This window comes from Hetaerina americana, unplaced genomic scaffold (assembly GCF_022747635.1).
Source record: "Hetaerina americana unplaced genomic scaffold, ioHetAmer1.1.p SCAF_22, whole genome shotgun sequence".
Taxonomy (NCBI): Eukaryota; Metazoa; Arthropoda; class Insecta; order Odonata; family Calopterygidae; genus Hetaerina; species Hetaerina americana.
In genome coordinates, this window is record NW_027286786.1 from 3,797,558 (window position 1) to 3,822,263 (window position 24,706).

A 24,706-nucleotide genomic window follows, 5' to 3' on the forward strand; every position below is an offset into this window, starting at 1 on the left:
ACTGACCGGAGCGCTCGGGTTCGATTCCACTGTGTATAATCCATTCAAACCACCCTGGGTAAATTCAGCTCCACCCAAGCTGCGTTATTTTTCGGGTACAAGAAACCATAACCGGCACATAGAAAGGAACTGGCTGCCCCTTAATCTCCTTGTGTGTGAATCTCTCGCGCCGTATAGGGCTTAGTCCCGGGTGATCTCTAACAATACCTACTAAACAGACCTACGGGTTGTTTGATTGATTGAATTGTGGTTTCTTCCCATTCATTTTGCGTGTGCCATTATATATATATATATATATATATATATATATATATATATAGACACAGATATAAGGATAAGGGATAGGAACACACATAAAGGACGAACACAATAAAGGTGGGGAAGGCGGAATCGAACGGATCACAAGAGTAAAAATATTTCCTTGACCGGGACTCGAACACCGGATCTTTCCACTTGCCGGGCGGATGCTCTAAACCAGGTGGCGGGATTTCGTGTTTGAATGTGTATTTGGCCAATGTGGCTCATCTCTTTCTTCTGGCTATGCGTGCCACAAAACGCACTGTTCCTTTCCTGTATGATGTTCTATGAATTCTAACGAACCCACTGTCCTTTCTTCTTGTGTCTTGTCTATTTCTCCTTTGGTGGGTGAAAGAGTCCCCTGACGCAATCTCTTGGCTAAAGAATCGGGGCGCTTGGCGACATATTAGACCCACGGATCTCAGGGTAAATAACGTTTCCTCGATAGCTCAAGTGGTTTAGAGCATCCGCCCGGCAAGTGGAGAGATCCGGTGTTCGAGTCCCGGTCAAGGAAATATTTTTACTCTTGTGATCCGTTCGATTCCGCCTTCCCCACCTTTATCGTGTTCGTCCTTTATGTGTGTTCCTATACCTTTTCCTTATATCTGTTTCTATATAAATGAGTATTTATTCGCCGTTTGGCGGGATTTCGTGTTATATATATATATATATATATATATACTCATATATACAGAAACAGATATAAGGAAAAGGGATAGGAACACATATAAAGGACGAACACAATAGAGGTGGGGAAGGCGGAATCGAACGGATCACAAGAGTAAAAATATTTCCTTGACCGGGACTCGAACCTCGGATCTTTCCACTTGCTGGGCGGCTGCTCTTAACCACTTGAGCTATCGAGGAAACGTAATTTACCCTGAGATCCGTGGGTCTAATATGTCGCCAAGCGCCCCGATTCTTTAGCCAAGAGATGGCGCACTGTTCCTTTCCTGTATGATGTTGTATGAATTCTAAACCACTGACCTTTCCTCTTGTGTATTGTCTATTTCTCCTTTGGTGGGTGAAACAGTCCCCTGACGCCATCTCTTGGCTAAAGAATCGGGGCGCTTGGCGACATATTAGACCCACGGATCTCAGGGTAAATTATGTTTCCTCGATAGCTCAAGTGGTTAAGAGCATCCGCCCGGCAAGTGGAAAGATCCGAGGTTCGAGTCCCGGTCAAGGAAATATTTTTACTCTTGTGATCCGTTCGATTCCGCCTTCCCCACCTCTATTGTGTTCGTCCTTTATATGTGTTCCTATCCCTTTTCCTTATATCTGTTTCTGTATATATGAGTATTTATTCGCCGTTTGGCGGGATTTCGTGTTTGAATGTGTATTTGGCCAATGTGGCTCATCTCTTTCTTCTGGCTATGCGTGCCACGAAACGCACTGTTCCTTTCCTGTATGATGTTGTATGAATTCTAACCCACTGTCCTTTCCTTTCCTTGTGTATTGTCTATTTCTCCTTTGGTGGGTGAAACAGCCCCCTGACGCCATCTCTTGGCTGAAAGAATCGGGGCGCTTGGCGACATATTAGACCCACGGATCTCAGGGTAAATTGACTATCCTCGATAGCTCAAGTGGTTAAGAGCATCCGCCCGGCAAGTGGAAAGATCCGGTGTTCGAGTCCCGGTTGAGGAAATATTTTTACTCTTGTGATCCGTTCGATTCCGCCTTCCCCACCTCTATTGTGTTCGTCCTTTATATGTGTTCCTATCCCTTTTCCTTATATCTGTTTCTGTATATATGAGTATTTATTCGCCGTTTGGCGGGATTTCGTGTTTGAATGTGTGTATATATATATATATATATATATATATATATATATATATATATAATATCTCCGAAATGGAACGCTCTTCGGCGACGCACAAATATGTAAAAACACAGATTTAGATTTTTAAAATATATAAACCCAAAGAAAGGACAATCACAATTTGTTATTTAACGTTTCGACAGCACGGCTGTCGACTTCAGAATCTGAAGACGACAGCCGTGCTGTCGTAACGTTAAATAACAAATTGTGAGTGTCCTTTCTTTGTGTTTCTATATTCTTAAAATCTAAATCTGTGTTTATATATATATATATATATATATATATATATATATATATATATATATACTTATATATATATATATATATATATATATATAAGAATGTAAATACAGAGTTAGACAAAATTAAGAACAAAGAATTGAACAATAAATTGAGGCGGGCAACAAATAAAGCAAAAGAAGCATGGTGGAAGACGCAGTGCGAGGGTATGGAAAGTCTGCAGAGGAAGGGTGAAATCAGTGCGCTGTACAGCAAAGTTAAATCGTTATCGAGAAGTAAGTAAGGGAGAGCTACGCTAACAGTTAGAGATAAGGCGGGTAAGGTAATAGTTGACGCAGGAAAGATCCAAGAGAGATGGAAGGAGTATATAGAAGAACTGTATAGTAAACAACTCAGACCAACAAAGTTAGACATTGAAAAAGAAAATGACGTAGAGGAAGACAGCTTAGGTCCAGGCATACTAGACAATGAGAGAGAAAGGACATTAAGGGAGATGAAACTAAATAAGGCCGTGGGGGTAGATAACATTCCCGTGGAACTTTTAAAATGCTTAGGAAAATGTGGGAGGAAGAGGCTATGTGGGTTGATCCGTAGTATCTATGAGGAAGGAATTTGCCCGGAAGACTTTGTAATATCAGTTTTAGTTCCTATCCCGAAAAAGGTAAAGGCTACATCATATGAGGACTACAGGACGATAAGTTTGATATCACACGCAGCTAAAGTTGTTCTCAGGATCATAAACAAAAGGATAGAGAGTAAGGCAAATGATTACATAGGGGATGATACGTTTAGGTTTAGGAAGTGGAGAGGTACGCGTGATGCCATTGCAGTAATGAAATTATTAATCGAGAGGAATATAGACCACAAACAGAGGTATTTGCCTGTTTCGTAGATTTCGAAAAAGCGTTTGATAGAGTGAATTGGGAAAAACTAATGAGTAGATTGCAGAAAATAGGAATAGATTGGAAGGAAAGGATGCTAATCCGCAACCTATACATGTCTCAGACTGCACAGGTGCGAGTGGGGAACGGAGAGTCCGGTTGGCCAGTGCTAAGAAGAGGTGTAAGGCAGTGTTGCCCATTATCACCGTTGCTGTTCAACCTGTATGCAGAGAGAATGATTAAACAGGCATAGGAAGAAGAACCGGTTAAGGTAGGTTTCTGGATGGACAAGATTACTGATTAAATGATTTGTGAATCCCAGCAAAACACAACATCCTACTCTACATCAGGTCCCCCTTTGCTCTGAGTACATTCTTCTTCCCTTCATCCCGCCCAACATCCCTATCCTGTTCCTTCCCTTTCCTCTTTTGCCCAACATTCTCCCCTTAATTACAGTTTTCAACATCCCACTGCCGATCTATACCCCCTTCAGCCACTTTTCCTGCCTCCTATTGGATTTCTCCCAACAAACTCCTCTCTTTGCCCACCATACCAAGTTGGTCCTCATTTGTTTTCTTCTCTGTCCATTTCACCTTCTCCATTCTTCTCCACACCCACATTTCAAAAGCCTCCAATCTACGTCTATCCTCCTGCTTCAAAGACCACGTTTCCGCGCCGCACATAGCTACGCTCCATATCAAAGTTTTTACGAGTAATTTCTAAATATCCCTACTCAACGTCCCTGTCATCAACTCCCTCCTTGTGAAAGCCTCTTTGCCTTGCGCAATTCTTCTCCTTACGTCCCTACTAGTTTGACCGTGTTGGTCTAAAACACTACCGAGATACGTAAACTGTTCTACCTGCTCTAGTTTTTGCCCTCCTGTTTTAATGTTTAGCTTAGCCTTTTTCTGTCTAGAAAATCGCATAACCTTTGTTTTATTAATATTGATTCTCATTCTATATCTGTCGCACTGAATTTCCAATTCACTCAGCAATGCTTGCAAACCCCTTGGCTTACTGACAAACTAAAGCTTGGTCATCAGCAAACCTAACTGATTTTACAAATTTCCCGCCCACTTTCATTCCTACCTACTTCTTCTTCGAGTAATCCCCGCTGTCCCTCCATCTCACCTCACATAGACCTAAAATATATATTTTTCCCCTTTCCATCTCACGCTTGACATTCTCCAGTTTACCTGTCCTCATCATTGTCCTAACATTCCACATTCCTATTCTGACTAATGTGGTCTTCTTCTTCTGTGTCTTCTGTCCTGCTGCTGCCCGTTTTCCTTTACAAGGGTTTAGTTGGATGACGACCGCGGAAGCCTTGCCTCCCCCGCTGCCGGGCACGACACACGGCCGATTGGGCCGAGCCCCGCGGTTCCAGGACTCAAAATCTCTGTATTGTCCATCATTTTAATCTTGGGAATGATAATTGAGGTGGTTTCCCGTTGCCTTCCTCAACAGTGCTTTTAACGTGACACCATCACTTACTGGCCGCCCCACTGGGGTCAGACGCCATTGCAGCCGCCTCACTGAGGAACAGACGATGCGTGGACTACCTTTCGTCTGGCTCCCAACCTTCGACCTATCTGGCATGGGTGACCCTACCAGGAGCAATCATTATTACTCCCGCCAGCACAGCTCTAGGGGTCATCGGAACGCACAACCCCTTCCACCACGTCAAGGGTTGTAGTCCGGGGAGGAATATATATATATATATATATATATATATATATATATATATATATATATATATATATACTGCAGGAACACACGCGATTATTTCCTCCAACTGATCGTATATCTTATCGACCTCTTCCTCTGTATGGGTACTCGGTGGCATGTATACTTGAAGAGTGACAGTGTTCGTCGGTTCTGCTTTTATCTGTACTAGTAATATTCTATCCGTTACCTTTTCTATATTGACCACGGTTCTTCCTAGTAGTAGTAGTATTTAGGGTAGGCGACCGACAGCTGAGGTCATTGGCGCCATTAGGAATGGACAGGAAAGAATGAAGGAAGGCGAGAAACCCGGCGTCGGCATTAGCCTACTGTTTATGAGCTATTTAAACCGCCAAAGGAGATATAGAAACCCTTAGGTGGGTGAAACAGCTCCCTAACACCCTCTATTGGCCAAAGAATCGAGGGCACTTGGTTGCATAAAGCATCGCAGATCTCAGGGTAACTTACATTTCCTTAAAAGCTCAAGTGGTTCAGAGCATCCGCCCGGCAAGTTGAAATATCCGGAGTTCAGATCCCGGTCCAAGAAATATTTTTACATTCGTGATCAGTTTCATTCCGCCATTCCCCACCTCTCCAGTGTTCGTCCTTTAAGTGTATTCCTATCCCTTGTCATTACATATGTTTTCTATAGAAATGAGTGTATGTTTTTTCATATATACATACATACATATATACATATATACATATACATACATACATACATATAAACCATAAACACAGTAATCAACCCGTAGGTCGGTTTAGTAGGTGATGGTAGATATTACCCAGTACTAAGCCCTATGCGGCGTGTGAAAATTCACACATCAGGGTAGGGGGGCCAGTTCCTTTCCCTGTGCCGGTTATGGTTTCCCAGGAAGACCTGGTACCCGAAAAATCACATAGCTTGGGTGGAGCTGCAGGTGCCCAGAGTGCCTTGCCCGGGAATCGAACCTGGGACCCTCAGGTCAGCAGTCCAACGCTCTACCCACTGGACTACCGCGACCCACATACATACATACATATATATATATATATATATATATATATATATATATATATATATATATATATATATATATATTCCTCCCCGGACTACGGAGCTTTCCTGGGGGGAGTAATAATGATTGCTCCTGGTAGGGTCACCCATGCCAGATAGGTCGATTGTTGGGAGCCAGACGAAAGGTAATCCACGCATCGTCTGTTCCTCAGTGAGGCGGCTGCAATGGAGTCTGACTCCAGTGGGACGGCCAGGCGAGGGACATGTTTGTGTACAAGTATATACCATCAACTACTCGCATTAGACTGCAGAGCGAGTGATTTAGAAGGAAGTATTCTAAACATCCTGGGCATTTCGGTGTTTGCTCGAATCTGTAAAATTGAGAAATGTATGTTGCCAAGTATGGTTCAAACCTACAAGTATGTCATCTATTTTTAAACCGAGTAAATGCTTTATTTGTGTGGTGCATTTCTGTCTTAATTTAACTTAGATCTTAACACTAACTGCTCTGATATCAATGATTCCTTCGAAAGATTCTCAAATACAGAACATCGAGGTATTTATTGTTCATAATGAAAGACTATTATTTCCATTAGGATTGGGGAATTACTAATGCATTTAAAGTTCAATTTGAATCTATGCAAACGTGGCTTTCCTAAATCTTTGCTTTCACCCCCATTTTAGAATGTGTTCCAATCAAAAGATTGAATATCTCCGCCCATTATCGCATCACTTTCGTTTTTTCGAGATGCAAATCTTTGGTCTTGCTTGCATTGTTCAAATATTAAATAAACGTCAGCTTCAAATGTTATACGGCATGCATATTCCTAGACTCTTTTTTATCGGGCCCTTGGGTTTAATCGAGCACCAAAAATTCCCCCTCTAAGCAGTCATCTAGAGCCCCCCCTGAATGCGTTGGTGCGGGAGTTCTCCAACCGCAATTGGCCTCCCCAGCTCCCCCGATGCTATTCAATCTATAATATCAGTAGATGAGAAGAATTTCGGAGAAGTTTCCCTTTCAGCTATTTCCGTCGGCAGCCAAATTCCAGTTCGCTAATTGTGGCATCTTTGGTTCGAGCGCGGTGGTGGAGAAATCATGCCACTTTGGGCAGTTAACTATTAATGCATAAATTGTGTCTCTGAGGTAAGCCTTGCCAATATACTATATTTGAAGGGATGTTTAACTTGGCTTCAAGTGAAACCTCATAAGTCTTTCCGCTCCACGGATTCCTACGCTCGTTATTTAATCTTCCGTATACCTCGCCAGCAACGACATTTACTTCCCTTAAGGACGCATTCCTTGGCAGCGAGTGCCCCAGAGACCTCTACGCCTCCATCCCAACTCCTAGATCCACACGTCGCCGCTCAAAGAGGCCGGCGAGCTGGGACATGCGACCACCGGCTGCGTCTCACCCTCAGGCGTGCAATTCACCCGAACGGAACGGAAGGTTCTTCTTACACTACAGGATTACCGAGCGAAGGTCAACGAAGGGAGATGTCCTTATAGAAGACGCAAATTCTGATTAACCTACAAAGATTTCTTAGGTTAGGTCTTAAGTATTGAGGAGAAAATAATTTTAAAGAAATATATTTCACATGCAATAATCACCGGGCCCCGCGTCAGGATTCCAATTGGGCCAGTGGTATCTCAATTGACTTGATAAATTGGGTGGTAGTGTAGTTTCAAATTATATAAAACATTTTTTCAATGTTACCTTAAACAATATGCCCTGCCAAATGCTTAGAAGGAGGCATATGTTACCCCAATTTTCAAAGGAGGAGATAAGGCAGTAGTTGATAATTATAGACCGGAAAGCTTGACATCAGTTGTATGCAAGATATTAGAAAAGATAATGGCTGATTATCTCTGGGACTTGTGGGAGAGTGAGAATTGGTTGTATAGTCACCAATACGGTTTTAGAAAAGGGCACTCTTGCGAAACTCAGCTATTAGGGTTCTGCCAAGAAATGTTCGACTCTATGGATGCGGGAATAGAAGTGGCTGCTATAATAGTCGACCTGTCAAAAGCCTTTGACAAAGTTGACCACGATCGCTTAATGCTTAAGATGGGCCAATTGCCACTACACACAGATGGAAGAGTAATCTCTTGGGTCAAAAATTTCATGGAAGGTCAAACACAAAGGGTCAAATTAGGAGAAGTGTATTCTGAAAAAACAAGGGTAACATCGGGAGTCCTACAAAGAAGCGTACTTGGCCCGCCCTTGTTTTTAATCTATATAAATGATCTCCCAGTAAATATTAATTCTCAGATAAGACTTTTTGCAGACGACTGTATTATCTACAGGAAAGTCGAAAATGACAGAGACCGTGACAAACTTCAGAGGGACATTAATAAAATGGCAGATTGGGAGACAAAAAATGGGATGGATATTAATGTTAACAAATGCAAATCCATTACTTTTAGCAATAAGGTAAATGGAAACAATAGGGAATATTAATTCTCAGCAAATGTCATTCCTAGAAGTTATACTTGCAAATACTTAGGTGTATATTTAACTAAGGACTTAGGGTGGGGGCTAAATGCGGAGTACATCTTTAAGAAAGCTTTCAAAACTCTTCATTGGGTGATGAGAAACCTCATAGGGAGCGTTAGAGCAACTAAGGAAAAGGCGTATCAGACCCTCGTAAGACCAATTTTAGAGTACGCTTCTCTTGTATGGGACCCTCATGAAGAAGGTCATATCAAAAACCTGGAAAGGGTGCAAAGAAAGGTTGCCCGATATGGACTGGGGAAGCATAGGAGGATGGAGAGTGTGTCTGACGTGCTAGAAACGCTGGGCTGGGAACCTCTACAAACTAGAAGGAAATTAAGCAGACTTTGTGGAATGTTCCGAATTCTGAAGGGGGAGAAAGCTTGGGCAGATCTTAGGAAAGAGGCGGGGAACCCAAATTTTACAGGGAGAAATGATCACAAATTTAAGGTAAAATGCCGGGCACAGAGAACAAATAAAAAAAAATTTCTTTTCTAAATAGAACAATTGTTGAGTGGAACACCTTACCTGAAAAAATATTCCAGCCCTTTCCTAACAGAGAGTATACTTTTAAGAATAGATGTAAGGCATATATGTAATAATTTGATTGATGTGCGGTGTATTTTATCATATGTAATAGCTTAATTTTTTTAATTTATCTTTTATTTCTTCCTGATTAATGGATGTAAATGGGATGGGGATTCACTTGTTTTGTTAAAGAGATTTGTGTTTTGAAGTCTGATTTTATCTATTATCTTTTGCGATTATTTGGTACTTGTGTGCCACGTGACAATGTCTATCAGCACATGTACGAGGGTCATCCGGAAAGTAGTACCCGTTCGTGAAATAAAGATACAAAAGTAAATATTAACAAACATAAAAAATTTTATTTGAAAGAGGATACTTTAAACTACTTCTCAACATAATCTCCAAGCAAATTAAGGCATTTATCATAACGTGTGACAAGTTTCTGTATTCCTGCTGCATAGTCCTTCGCCGCCAGCTCATTGAGATACGCGAGGGACCCATCTTGCACAAATTTTTGCATAATGCAGATGGTGTTTAACAATTTCATGAACAATTGTTCGAGAAACATTGGGAAAATGCTCACAGATGTCATCAATTGTGACGCGCCGATCGTTCCTCACGAATTCGTCAACTGAGCTCACCAGTTGGTCTGTAATGACAGACGGTCTACCCGAACGCTCATCGTCGTGTGTGTTCCCCCTCCCCATGTTGAAGTTGCGACACCACCGCCGAACAGACGACTCGTCCATTACATTGTCTCCATACACCTCCTTTAATTGGCGATGAATATCACATGGGCGAACGTTTCTTGCATTGAGGAATTTAATCACTGCCCTCACTTCACAACTGGCGGCGTTCTCAATTTTTTTAAACATTGTAAACAATCACAGAAACAACACAGGCAATGCTAGCGTCACGCAACTTGGCTCAGAGAAGGCAGACAAGCCACTGAAGCTATCTGACCTCGTCCAGCGGCTACTCGCGTCGTCAGCACTTCATGCGGCACGAACGGGTACTACTTTCCGGATGACCCTCGTATATTTTTAATAATAATAATACGGACTTTGGCAGAAGTGCTTTCCACCTCTTCTCATTAGGGAGCAAGTTTACATTTTTCAACCCACCGAAAATTTTCCACTGTCACACATTCTTAAGTCGTCACAGTGAGAGAGACATATTTTCTCAAATTCATAATGCATATATAAATATGAATGTGTAATTCTCCACTGTGATTTACAACACGTTGCGATGCACAAAATGCCACCTTAGTGATTCCTCTCCTCGCAGCTATTTCTCGCGTGCTGGCTCAGGGAAAGCGACGAGGTGAGCTCAATTAGAAGCCCTCAGGAGTGACGCGATCATTTTTTAGTATAGCGAGGCCGTTAGCGATGTCTTCGCAGGATTGGGCGCCCCTCCTCTCCGCCCGCCATTCGCGGACACGAGAATTCTATCTTCAGCCAATCATATCCCTTCGCGCCAGCGTAGCGTTATTAGCGCCCCTGCCGCCTACTGCGTCTACTGCTCAAGCCAATACGGAGAGAAGACGAATGCTGTCTCCGGGTTCTATATATGTTAATAATTTCATTTCTGGGTGTTGTTTCGATATGCTGCAAATGACACCTCATGTGCACATAAGCGCCGATGCCAGATTCGCTTCACGTCAAAATGGGGATTTCTGTTTCGTGTTCTAACGGCAACACAGCATACTTGTTCGGGTCGGGTGAAAGAGCTTTATGCATTTTTAAAATTAAAATTATTATCAACGTTGCCCCCGCTTCCGATTATAATTATTACTAAGAGAAATCCTCGATTCTTTAAGACCACCACTGTTCCGGGCCGAGAGATGCGTCGAATGGCGTGAGAAGAAATATGACAACAACCGGTGAGAACATATACTTTTTTCCGAGGAACTGTCTCATGACTCCCGACATTATACGTGAAAAATAAAACCTGCACCTTATAGGTACGTGTACGCACCTCATGATATGTGTTAAATCTGTTGTGCGATGCATAAATCGATATGTGTTGAAATCCGTTAAAAGATAAATTAATCGGGGGAAAATTAACGGCACACGCATTATTATGCGGAAGTGACTTTCATAAGAGAGAGAGAGACATTCATTTATTGTGGGAAGGGAGCCGAGAATACGAAAATATATAACTATTTGGCATTAATCGTGAGTTTGCGGTGAAATTATCCAAAATACGGACTCATCAACATATGCGTCGGCTATATATATTTCACCACTTCACTGACTAATCAGGATTGCTTCCGCTGAGAAAATCGCGCCTTTTCCGCGTGGCATTGAAGGCGGAAACTTAAAAACCGCACCATCAGCAAAAATGAGTTATTCTCAAGGGCTAAACTCAGCATGCGCCCTTCTTTACTCTCACAGATTTCCAATCAGCCTTTTGCTGAGCTGGAGTGATCCCACCTATTTATGAGAGATTTACATTATGCCGCTGCATGTACAGGGTCGAACCCAAAAGTGGTAGGACTGATTTTTTTACAAGAATTTTATTGACGATATACTTACATCGACTTAATAATCTTCAAAGTATGCTCCTTGAGCTGCTACACACTTAGTATAACGTTGCTCCCATTCCCCGTACGCCCGCTGGAAATTTTCTTTGGGGATGCCGTTGATGACCCTCGTCGAAGCCTCTTGAACGGCCTTTATCGAGTCAAAACGTCGCCCCTTGAGCTGTCTTTTCATCAGGGGGAAGAAGTAGTAGTCCGGTGGTGCCAAATCGGGAGAATAGGGCGGGTGCGTCAACGTGGCAACGCCGTATTTGGCCAGGAGCTGTCGGTCGACACTCAGAATTTTCGGCACCATCTTGGCGCACACCTTGCGCATGGCCAAATCCTGTGAAATAATGCGTTGGACGTTGGATCACTGGTTAAGCGTCGGTCTGTGTTCAGCAGTGTCCTCACTCTGTCCACATTCGTGTCGGTTCTTGCCGTCGACGGTCGTCCGGAGCGATGGTCGTCTTCAACGAGCTCCCTACCCTCTTTAAACAACTTGTGCCACTCAAATACTGTGGAACGGCTTAAGGCAGTGTCCCCATAAGCCTGCTTGATCATATCGAGGGTCTCAGTTGCCGTCTTCCCGAGTTTCGCACAAAACTTCACGGAATAACGTTGCTCTAAATTCAGATTCATTTTGTTTTTCGACGCGGACAAAAAACTTGCTTCACTAAAAACGGCGTCCTCACTCAACGACAGCCCGCAGGCGACTGAGGTTGGCGTCGGTCTGTTGCTAAGGGCCCCTTCCACCTTACCCTGCCAGGCAGACCCCCCTCCACCGCTCCTTTCGCGCCAGAGAAAATCAGTCCTACCACTTTTGGGTGCGTCCCTGTATACCGCGTCCTAGGACTCCTAGTGTACAATGCAAATTGGTGCGGGGAATAATGCAATAATAATATTCTCTGCACAATACGTAGCATTTAGAAAAGGATAAAGTATGCAGTTCCTTGAGCCTACGCAGTGAATTCGCGCACCCCTGATTTCCCCCCCTCCCCCTTCTTTCTCATACCCGCATTAGCTGGACGCTGCTGCTGCCACCAATTCTTCTCCGTATTCACTCTCGTGGATTCTGCCGTTGATCTTTGCCACTTCTGCGGGGATTTTTTTTATTTTTAGGGAGTGCTCATGAATTGGGGAACTGCGTTAAATGGCATCGCTGCCTCCCTAGAAATTACTCCCGGTGATCTTTCGGAATCGCCAGCCCGTCGATATCTTTGTCACTCCAAGGCAGGGAACTCTCGTGAAATGGCATGCAGAGACATAATCCAATTAAAAGCGATTAATATTAACATTTGCTATCAGTAAAAGAGAAAGAAGTGGATGAATGTTTGCAAAAACATTAAGGAAAATGTACAGAAGATGAGATCTGAAAGCGTGGTGAGAGCGTTAAATTGGAGAAATTATGGCTGACTTTGGTGAGAGTGGCCGTGAGAAACATGGGGATGTGTTCCACGCAATCGTCCTTGGAGCGAGGTCGCGCGGATTCGATGAAATTATCATCGAAATTTCACAAAACGCATATCCTCGATAGCTCAAGTGGTTAAGAGCATCCGCCCGGCAAGTGGAAAGATCCGGTGTTCGAGTCCCGGTTGAGGAAATATTTTTACTCTTGTGATCCGTTCGATTCCGCCTTCCCCACCTCTATTGTGTTCGTCCTTTATACGTGTTCCTATCCCTTTTCCTTATATATGTTTCTGTATATATGAGTATTTATTCGCCGTTTGGCGGGATTTCGTGTTTGAATGTGTATTTGGCCAATGTGGCTCATCTCTTTCTTCTGGCTATGCGTGCCACGAAACGCACTGTTCTTTTCCTGTATGATGTTGTATGAATTCTAACCACTGACCTTTCCTCTTGTGTATTGTCTATTTCTCCTTTGGTGGGTGAAACAGCCCCCTGACGCCATCTCTTGGCTAAAGAATCGGGGCGCTTGGCGACATATAAGACCCACGGATCTCAGGGTAAATTACATATCCTCGATAGCTCAAGTGGTTAAGAGCATCCGCCCGGCAAGTGGAAAGATCCGGTGTTCGAGTCCCGGTTGAGGAAATATTTTTACTCTTGTGATCCGTTCGATTCCGCCTTCCCCACCTCTATTGTGTTCGTCCTTTATACGTGTTCCTATCCCTTTTCCTTATATATGTTTCTGTATATATGAGTATTTATTCGCCGTTTGGCGGGATTTCGTGTTTGAATGTGTATATGTATATATATATATATATATATATAATTCCCCTCCCCGGACTACAACCTTGACGTGGTGGAAGGGCTTGTGCGTTCCGATGACCCCTAGAGCTGTGATGGCGGGAGTTATAATTATTGCTCCCGGTAGGGTCACCCATGCCAGATAGGTCGAAGATTAGTAGCCAGACGAAAGGTAGTCCACGATAGCGTCTGTTCCTCAGTGAGGCGGCTGCAATGGCATCTGACCCCAGTGGGGCGGCCAGTAAGTGATGGTGTCACGTTAAAAACACTATTGAGGAAGGCAACGGGAAACCACCTCAATTATCATTCCCAAGATAAATATGATGGACAATACAGAGATTTTGAGTCCTGGCAACTACGGGGCTCGGCCAAATCAGCCGTATGTCATGCCCGGCAGCGGGGGAGGCAAGGCTTCCCACGAAACCCTTGCAAGGGAAAACCAGCGGGCAGCAGGACAGAAGACACAGAAGAAGAAGACCACATTAGTCAGAATAGGAACGTGGAATGTTAGGACAATGATGAGGGCAGGGAAATTTCAGATTGCTAAGTGAAAGATGGAAAGGGAAAATATAGATATTTTAGGTCTATGCGAGGTGAAATAAAAGGATAGCGGGGATTACTGGAGTGATAATTATAGAATAATATACAGCGGCGGGGACCAGAGCAAACGAGGGGTTGCCATAGTATTAAATAAAGAGGTCGGAAGAAGCGTAGTCAACATAGAGCAGGTAACGGATAGAATGCTACTAGTAGAGATAAAAGCAGAACCGACGAACTTGGTATTATTCAGGTATACATGCCACCGAGCAACCATAAGGAAGAAGAGGTCGATAGGATATACAATCAGTTAGAGGACATGATCGCGTGTGTTCCTGCAGGGAAACATTTGATAGTGATGGGGGATTGGAATGCGACGGTAGGCGAAGGATGAGATGGGGATGAGGTGGGGGACTACGGTTTAGGCACTAGGAATGACCGCGGGGAGAAAGCAGTCGAGTTCTGCAGGAGACAGGGGTTAGTCATCACCAACACTTGGTTTACACACCACAAAAGACGCAGGTATACTTGGGAAATTCCAGGTGGCTCAGAAGGGTATTAGCTAGATTATATCCTGGTTAGACACAGGTTTAGGAACAGTGTGATTAATTCGCACAGCTTCCCGGGAGCGGATGCGGACTCAGACCACAATTTAGTTAATATTATTATTGATAGGAATGAGCTCTTACGGCTAGTAATATATGATAAATGTGAAACTCCAATAGCCGTAAACAGTTTACGGCTATTGGAGTTTCACATTTATTATACACAATTTAGTTGTTATGAAATGTAGCGTCGGTGTCAAAAAGATAATGCAGGAGCGGCGAGTTAGAAAATGGAATGTAGAAGCATTAAATGGTTTGAAAAGGAAGGAATAAAAAGAGGCGGTGGAGGAAATCATGGAAGATGGGAAAGAGCTAAGTACTATCGAAGAAAAATGGGTATGGATCAAGAAAGGGTTTTCGACAGCCACCAAAGACACTATTGGAACCGTTAACGCTAAAAGGATTAGGAAACCATAGATGACGGATGAGATGATTACAAAGATGGATGAGCGGCGAAAATGGAAGAATGTAAATACAGAATCAGGTAAAATGAAGTACAAAGAACTAAACAATAAATTGAGGCGGGCACAAATAAAGCAAAAGAAGATTGGTGGAAGATGCAGCGCGAGGATATGGAAAGTCTGCAGAGGAAGGATGAAGTCGGTGCGCTGTACAGCAGACTTAAATCTTTATCGGAAAGCAAGAAAGGGAGGTCTATGCTAACAATTACAGATAAGGCGGGTAAGATAATAGTTTGACACAGGGAAGAGCCAAGAGAGATGGAAGGAATATATAGAAGAACTGTATAGTAAAGAACTAAGACCAACAAAGTTAGACATTGAAAAAGAATATGACGTAGAGGAAGATAGCTTAGGTCCAGGCATAGTAGACAATGAGATAGACAAAGCATTAAGGGAGATGACAATAAATAAGACCGTGGGGGTGGATAACATTCCCGCGGAACTATTGAAATGTTTAGGAAAATGTGGGAGGAAGAGGCTATGTGGGTTGATCCGTAGTATCTATGAGGAAGGAATCTGGCCGGAAGACTTTGTGAGATCAGTTTTAGTTCCTATTCCGAAAAAGGTAAAGGCTACATCATGTGAGGACTACAGGACGATAAGTTTGATATCCCACGCAGCTAAAGTGGTTCTAAGGATCATAAATAAAAGAATAGAGAGTAGGGCAAATGATTACTTAGGGGATGATACGTTTGGGTTTAGGAAGGGGAGAGGTACGCGTGATGCCATTGCAGTAATGAGATTATTAATCGAGAGGAATATAGAATACAATCAGGAGGTATTTGCCTGTTTTGTAGACTTCGAAAAAGCGTTTGATAGAGAGAATTGGGATAGCCTAATGAGTATATTGCAGAAAATAGGAATATATTGGAGGGAAAGGAAGCTAATCCGCAACCTGTACATGTCTCAGACTACTCAGGTGCGGGTGGAAAACGGGCAGTCCGGATGGGCAGTGTTAGGAAGAGGTGTAAGGCAGGGTTGCCCATTATCACCGTTGCTTTTCAACGTATATGCAGAGGAAATGATCAAAGAAGAATGGGAAGAATTGGAGGCAGGAATGAAAGTGGTCGGGGAATTCGTAAAATCAGTTAGGTTTGCTGATGACCAAGCTTTAGTTTGTCAGTCAGCCAAGGGGTTGCAAGCATTGCTGAGTGAATTGGAAATTCAGTGCGACAGATATGGAATGAGAATCAATATTTATAAAACAAAGGTTATGCGATTTTCCAGAAAGAAAAAGGCTAAGTTAAACATAAAAAAAGGAGGGCAAAAACTAGAGCAGGTAGAACAGTTAACGTATCTCGGTAGCGTTCTGGACCAACACGGTTCAATAGTAGAGACGTAAGGAGAAGAATTGCGCTAGGCAAAGAGGCTTTTACAAGGAGGAGGGAGTTGACGACAGGGACTTTGAGTAAGGATATTAAGAAAAGAATCGTTAAAACTTTGATACGGAGGAAACGTGGTCATTGAAGCAGGAGGATAGACGTAGACTGGAGGCTTTTGAAATGTGGGTGTGGAGAAGAATGGAGAAGATGAAATGGACAGAGTAGAATACAAACGAGGAAGTACTTGGTATGGTGGGCGAAGAGAGGGGTTTGTTGGGAGAAATCCTTTGGAGGCAGGAAAAGTGGATGAAGGGGGTATTGACCAGCAGCGGGTTGTTGAAGACTGTACCTGAGGGAAGAATGTTAGGCAAACGAAGAAAGGAAAGGAAGAGGTTAGGGATGTTGGACGGGATGAAGGGAGGAAGAAAGTACTCAGAGATGAAGAGGGACCTGATGTAGAGTAGGATGTTATGTTTTGCTAGGTTTACAAATTGTTGAATTAGTAATTTTCTCCACCCAAAAACATACCTTAACCGGTAGATTACCTAATAATATATTATTTCATCATTATTATTATTAGACAATCTCCCGTTAAGGTAGGTTTTTGGATGAACACAGATAGTAAATAAGTATTTCGGGACTCGTAACAAAAGAAAATCAAGCATATAATATACCAGATGTCTTCAATCAACAGCAAAGCCTGGTTGTGCATCTCCTCACTTTCCTCCATACCAAGATTTCTTAAACTTACACGAATTCGATGTAAAATGTCTTCGGACAAGTCACGTGGATTAGATGGGAAGCATGTCGAGGGGATGATAGTAAATGATGTGCGTATCTGACCTGGAGATGCAGAAATAGTTGCTTCAGGTATTGTCGTCCCCAAATGTCAGGAAGCGCGTCGCCTTTCTTCCGGCGTTAAAATTTCTTCGATGAAGCGATGCGATACGATATTTTAAGATACAATGTCACAATACGATATTACGATACGATATTTTACCTGATGATATTATGTTGCGATACTTTTACAATATTTTAATGGAGAACCGTGTCGCCCTGATTCCGATGCTGAAATTTCTACAATGAAACAATACGATATGATATTTTACGATGCGATACTTTTAATATGTTCATAAATCCTGGTATCATAAGCGGTAACCCTGTGAAGGATTCCACTTTTGGTTTGGGTGTTTGTTTCTGTAGTTGGTCACTGGAAGGGAATCAATATTCCCGCAAATTGCTACAGAATGCTATTTTGGTTGAGAGGTTGTAGTTAGCCACTGTCGCGGAATTTCTTTTGCCGCAAACCCTCGCAACAAATGTGGTTCTCATTCCGAGAAAATGATGCAAAAGAAGAGCATCAGTAGAACATACATCCGGATCAGCAAGAACCGAGTCACTTTGCTTCCGACGATGAAATTTCTTCTATGAAGCGATACGATTAGATATTTTACGATACGACATTACGATATGATACGATATTTAACGAAACGATATTACGATACTTTAACGATATTTAAATGGTCATTTTGCCTTTCTGGGTTGAGATGAATGCGAAAAACTAAATATCATTAAAATCAACGATACGATATTTTACGATACGATACCTTTACGATGTTGTAAAGATTATTCTCCTAGTCTGGAATGAGTCGTATCGAAAAAACCAAGCATCATGAAAATCGGTTCAGTCGTTCTCGAATGGTGTAACTAACATGATTTACGACTTTCTTTTATAAATACATTTATATATGTGATTGATCAGGATCAATATGAGTGATCAGGATTCTAACGCTCTACCCAGTGGGTAGAGCGTTAGAATCCTGACCGGAGGGTCCCGGGTTCGATTCCCGGGACAATCTCTGGGCACCTGCAGCTCCACGCAAGCTATGTGATTTTTCGGGTACCAAGTCTTTCTGGGAAACCATAACCGGCACAGGGAAAGGAACTGGCCCCCCTACCCTGATGTCTGAATTTCACACGCCGTAATAGGGCTTAGTACCTGATGTAGAGTAGGATGTTGTGTTTTGCTGGGAGTCACAAAATATTTATTTAGGAGCTGTGTCCATCGAAAACCTACCTTAACCGGTGGATTACCTAATAAAAAAAATGTATGTATGTATATGCATATATACATATTAAAATTTACTCTTCGTAATTTTACATAATGAATTAACGTATATTGTTTGCCTATTTTCAAGGTAATTTTCTGGTATTTTAAGAATAAATAAATCTATACGATGAATTTAGTCCGTTGAAAGTGTAGTCGGTTGTGAATAAGCATAGAGCGGTGAATTTCACTTCTATGTATGACCTTTCAACAACTACAGTTAATCCATCGTAATTCCTTAGCTGAGTTTCCACCATTTAAATTGATTCAGGTTCAAACCTATACGCATATTGACAGAGAAAATGAATTTGTTACGTGGTTTCATGTGTACGCTTCAGAGAAATTCAATAATATGTCCTCAAAAGAGCGTGCCATTTAAGAACTGGAATTGAATTGTTGGACGGTGATAATTTCGCCGCCGAGAGGGACGGCGAGTGTTTGCTTTGCATCAACCGGCGAGGGCCTCGTTCCTCCTCCCGTGTCACAGTTTCCCCTGCCCCCTTCAACCACCCTTTGGACGCTTTCACCACCCTCCCAGAGTGGGAGCAGTGGTGGAGGAGGTTCCCCCGCATCGGCTCTGCCTCCTCACTCAATCCGACGCTCCTAATATCGAAAATAACACGTGAAGTGAAGACTTAAAGGACGAAATATCCCGTTCCATTCGCGGACTAATTACACGTTGAATTATACTCCCCATCCCGCGCAATACTATTCCTAAAAAAATCGCTCGTTTGTGTCCGCGGACGCTATCTTAATGAAATCACGGCCGCCTTCCCCCCGGGCGACGTCCCGATTGCGCCGAGGGGATTGAATTAGGCCGCAACCTATTCCACCACGGGCAAAGCATTCGTCGACAGCAGAGACGAAAAAACGCATACCATTGCGAAGAAAGAGAACGCGCGTTGGGACGTAGAGCGAGGCAGATGGGAAATAATTACAATATGGATTCGCGGAGGGAATTTCCATCTGAGAGGAAGCCATGACGAGATGCATCCATTACGCCATGGTCAAAGAGGAGTTTGGAGCCCCTAATCACAAAGAAACAAATCTGTACTTTTCACCATTGTGCTATTTATCTGCGGGACAATAGAATAAGGAATAAGGTTAAATTTGTGATTTAAAATGCACAAATGAATTCTCATTCAAAATAAAAGAAAAGCAGAATTTCGTAATTAGTTTCATGCACTGTGAAAGTGAAGGAAGTAACCGGATTTCAACGTGCTGAATTGCGCACCAAATGCGTTTCATGGTGCATATCATTTCTGCCGGGAACACGACGGATGTGTGTCAAGACGGGATGGGAATGAGGCATTCAAATTTATAGAGAGATGAGGAGGGCTGCGAATATGGCGGCGACGCCCGGCGAGTCGGCCGGCCACCTCACTGCGCCTGTATCTGAATTGGTCGCCGGAGGTGAGCACTCAACACGCGGGGACATCGAAACGGACAAGCACGTGTTTTTCAAAATCCAGGAAGGGTTCGTAGCAAGGAAAATGAAGGGCATCCGTTACGAGAGAGATTATGAGATGCCGCATGTGCGCAGCGGGGCGGCTGCTGAGAGAAAGAGAGAGAGAGAAGGGACGTTGACAGATCCACGTTGACTCTGGAGGGAAAGAGTGTAGAGGTCTGTATAAAAAGTATCGGGAATATTTTTCTTGGGAAAAATAGATTTATTTCAGACATGCGATAGCCTCCGAAAATTCTTCAATCCCTTGCATCCCTTGAGAGTGTCGACACACCTTTGCCCTTTTGCGGCTATTCCACGACTCCGAGACTCGCTGGGAGGCGGAAGTTCCTTAAGGTCACGCGCGCAAGCTTCTTTGACGGCACTTAGGGTGATGTTTTTTGAGACAGGAGGCCAATCCGCACCTGTACGTCTCAGACTGCTCAGATGCGAGTGGGGAACGGTGAGTCCGGATGGGCAGTGTTAGAAAGAGGTGCAAGGCAGGCTTGCCCATTATCACCGTCGCTGTTAAACCTATATGTAGAGGAAACGATTGAAGAGGCATGGGAAGAACAGGAAGTAGGAATGAAACTAGGCGGGAAATTGGTAAAATCAGTTAGGTTTGCGGATGACCAAGCTTTAGTTTGTCAGTCAGCCAAAGGGTTGTAAGCATTGCTGATTGAATTGGAAATTCACTGCGTTAAATAATGGATGAAATTCAATAAAAATAAAACAAAGGTTATGTGATTTTCTAGAAAGAAAAATGCTGAGCTAGACACTAAAATAAGAGGGCAAAAACTAGGGTAGGAGGAATAGTTTCGTATTTAGAAGTGTTTTGGACCAAAATGAACAAAGTAGTATGGACAAAAGAAGAAGAATTACACTAGGCAATGAAGTTTTCTCAAGGTGGAAGGAGTTGTTGACAGGGACTTTGTTTGAGGATATTAATAAAGGCTCGTAAAAACTTTGATATGGAGCGTAGCTATGCACGGCGCGGAAACGTGGTCATTGAAGCAGGATGGTAGACGTAGACTGGAGGCTTTTGAAATGTGGGTGCGGAGAAGGATGGAGAAGGTGAACTTGACAGAAAGAAGAACAAGCGAGGAAATCCTAGTTTGGACGGAAGGAAGGAAGTACACAGATGTGATGAGGGGCTTTTTGTAGTACAAACTGTTGGACTTAGTTTTTTTTAGGAGAGCCAAGGGAAGTGTCGCTGTACCGTGGAAAAGCTTGTCTTCATCCAAAGAGCTTGCTTAATAGGTGGATTACGGATAATAATATTAGTTCTACGAAAGTCTCACGAAGGTGAAAAATCAAAGGACACTCACACGAATTGAAAAATCTGCGGTTGCACGATCACCTTCCTCTGCGGAAAGAGGGAGCCGAGGAGAAGGATTGAAGAGAGGGGGGGGGGAAGGGGGATCTGAGGGATGGGCGGTTGAGGTGGCAGGGTTTGCGTGAGGGGATGGTGGCGTTTGATGCCTGGAAATCAAAAGCGGCGTAGTTTCGAATATGCACCCGCTCTAGCGTCATTAGCTTGAGTGGGGTGTGAGCGGGTAGAGCGGGTAGATGCTGAATTGAGTCGCGAGAGCATTTGTTTAAGTGGTTATTGTTGAGGGAGGCATCGCAGACATGGAGGAATGTATCCAGGAAGCGCGTCGACTATTGACTCTGAAGTCAAGGGGCGAGGTGCAGAAGGCGGGCGGCCGTTGGCGGCACTTGAGGAGACGGATGATACAGGTGGAGGTGTGCGGACGGAGAGAGAGGGCGGACTTTTAGCTGGAATTAATTCCAACGGTGGGAGCTAATCCAGACCCGCGGGAGGGAACACGAAACGTCGAAAATGTCGACAGGTTAAGCAGAACGAAGGAAGATTAATGAGCGAATGAATGGAGAGAGCCTTCCGAGCCCCAAAACACTTTCTTCCCTCCGCACAAATATTGAATGGACGCAGTTCTCGTGTCATGACCTCGCGATCCTCATAAGACATCCTCCCCCGTTCATCTTGCCCTTAGTGCTAAACATGTCAATGTTTGAAACAGGCAAAACATTCTCCTTCCAGAGCCAAGCAATGAAACTAACGCCCCCCGGAGTCCACAGCAATGCACCGTGGCGACATCTCCGGGAGGGGGCAAAATGACGAGGTCAAGCGACAAGGATCTTCTTTGCGGAAACGATCCCCTGAGCTTGTGGCGATGACAAGACAAGACACACATCAAGAGACATTTACAGCGCTGTATTTATTAACTGTTCCACCAGGATTATCATTTTACAGAATTATCGACAAAATTGAAACTAAATTAAGTCCCCTTCGTGGGCTACTCAGGCCACAACTTGGGGCTTGAAATTCATTGAAGGCTTTTCCTCTGATGACCTGGAGTTTTGCCTGCGCAATTAAACAAGAGCACATGAGAAAGCAACAGCGTGTTGCCACAGTGCGTGGATCGACGCACGACTCGTAGGTTGACTGGACACCGGTGGTGCTCCGACCGAGCACCACAGCCAAGACACACGCGAGCGGGAATTCCCCCGGAGACCAAAGTCAATCTTTCCGTTCACAATTTGGGAATTAATGCGAATTCCATCGGGTGGCTTGAAGGTTCGAGTGAAGACCTTTGTGCGGCGCCAGGTCCCCCTGCGTCCCTGGGGACCCTCCAGGGACGCAGGGGACGGTTATCCCTTAAGCACTCCATCTGACCACACTTAATTATCATTTACCTACACTACACTCTAATTTCAAGGGAGTTAATCCGAGATATGTAATCCAGTGATATTCGCAGGTATCTTGATTCAGTCGAGACGGAATTTTCGCGCTCTTCCAGGAACAGCTCAATTTTGTTTATTTGATGAGTGGACAATTTCATTTGAAAAGGAATGCTATTTAAATTCTAGGTTGCCTTTCTAAACTGAATATGGAGGTAAATCAATACTGCCGTGTTCGACTACGAAATCACGCCTCCATTGGATTGGCATTCACATATCCTTCGCAAAGCAGGCAAATCAACGCGAGAGCCCTCTCCGCCAGATGGGCATCGCCCCACCCGCGAGACCATGAACCGCGTCGCTCAGCCCATTGACTCCCTCTCGAGTAGTAAGTCCTCGCCCGAACCGCAATGCCTCCGTCGGTCGTCATCGACCGCGATTTAGCAATTTCTAAATGCCACCTGTGTCAATAAGCAAATATTTATTCAACCGCTCGTTTCCATGCTATTTTCTTGAAGATATGGCCATCTTTCCGAAGCTCAAGAGATAATAATGGGGACAATAGTGCAGGTCGAAGGAGCGAAATACATGTGTCGATCTATTATGAAATAATTTCAATGAAATATCGTACAATACTCAGTTTTAAGTATGAATGGACGTGCTCCAATTGCAGAGATTGAACTGGAGGTGATGCAAGTCTTCGGTTGTCGGGGAAGGAGTTCCAACCATTAATCGCTGCCCCAGGGAAATATTTGTGGCATGCTGTCGTTCTATGAGAGATGTCACAAAACTGCCGCTGAGACTTCTTTCGATTAAGCGGTATCCAAGTGAAGGAGGAAGAGGATTTAACTTATCGAGCACAATCCACCATGGGTCGGCGCTGTGCACACAAATGCCCGAAAAGAAATATATCCGCCTTGATTTGGTCGTTCGGCTGTTTTCCTGAAAATGCAGACAAATCCAGTGAATGAGTTAATTAGGTGTTGGAGCTAAAAATTGTGTTCCTTAGTAAGCGTTCCGCAGTATGTTAGAGAGCAGTATTCAATAATTCCAGGGAGGTCCTACAACCTTGGCGTACTGGAAGGGCTTATGCGCTCCGATGACCCCTAGATCTATGCTGGCAGGAGTAATAACAATTGCTCCTAGATAGGTCGAAGATTAGGAGCAAAAAAGGAAAGGTGGTCACCGCAGCGTTTGTTCCTAAGTGAGGCGGCTGCAATGGCGCCTGAACCCAGTGGGGTGCCCATTGAGTGATGGTGTCACGTTAAAAACACTATTGAGGGAGGCAACCGGAAACCACCTCAATTTGAAATCCCGAGATTTCCATGATAGACACTATAGAGGATATGAGTCCCAGCAACTCCCAGCAATTGGACTCGGCCCAATCCTCGGCCGCGAGTCCTGCCCGGCAGCGGGAGAGGCAATGTTTCCGAGGGCGCAATATCAGGAAAACCTTCCAAAGCAAAAGATACAGCGACGACGACGATGATCGAACTAGTTAGAATAGAGACTTATAATGTCAGGACAATGTCGAAGGCAAGACAACTAGAAAAAATAGAAGAAACTTACGTGGGGATTACTGGAAATGGAGGGACAGAGTAATATACAGCGGAGAGGAAGATACCCAGAGAGGGGTGGCAATAAAATTTACGGAAAGGTACAAAGAAGCGTATCAAACGAGGAGCAAGTAACTGATAGAATATGATTATTAGAATTATTGAACTACTTAATAAAGCTAAACCGATGAAACTAGTGATTGTTCAGGTTCACATGCCACCAAGAAATGATTAGGAGGAAGAAGTCGATAGGATAT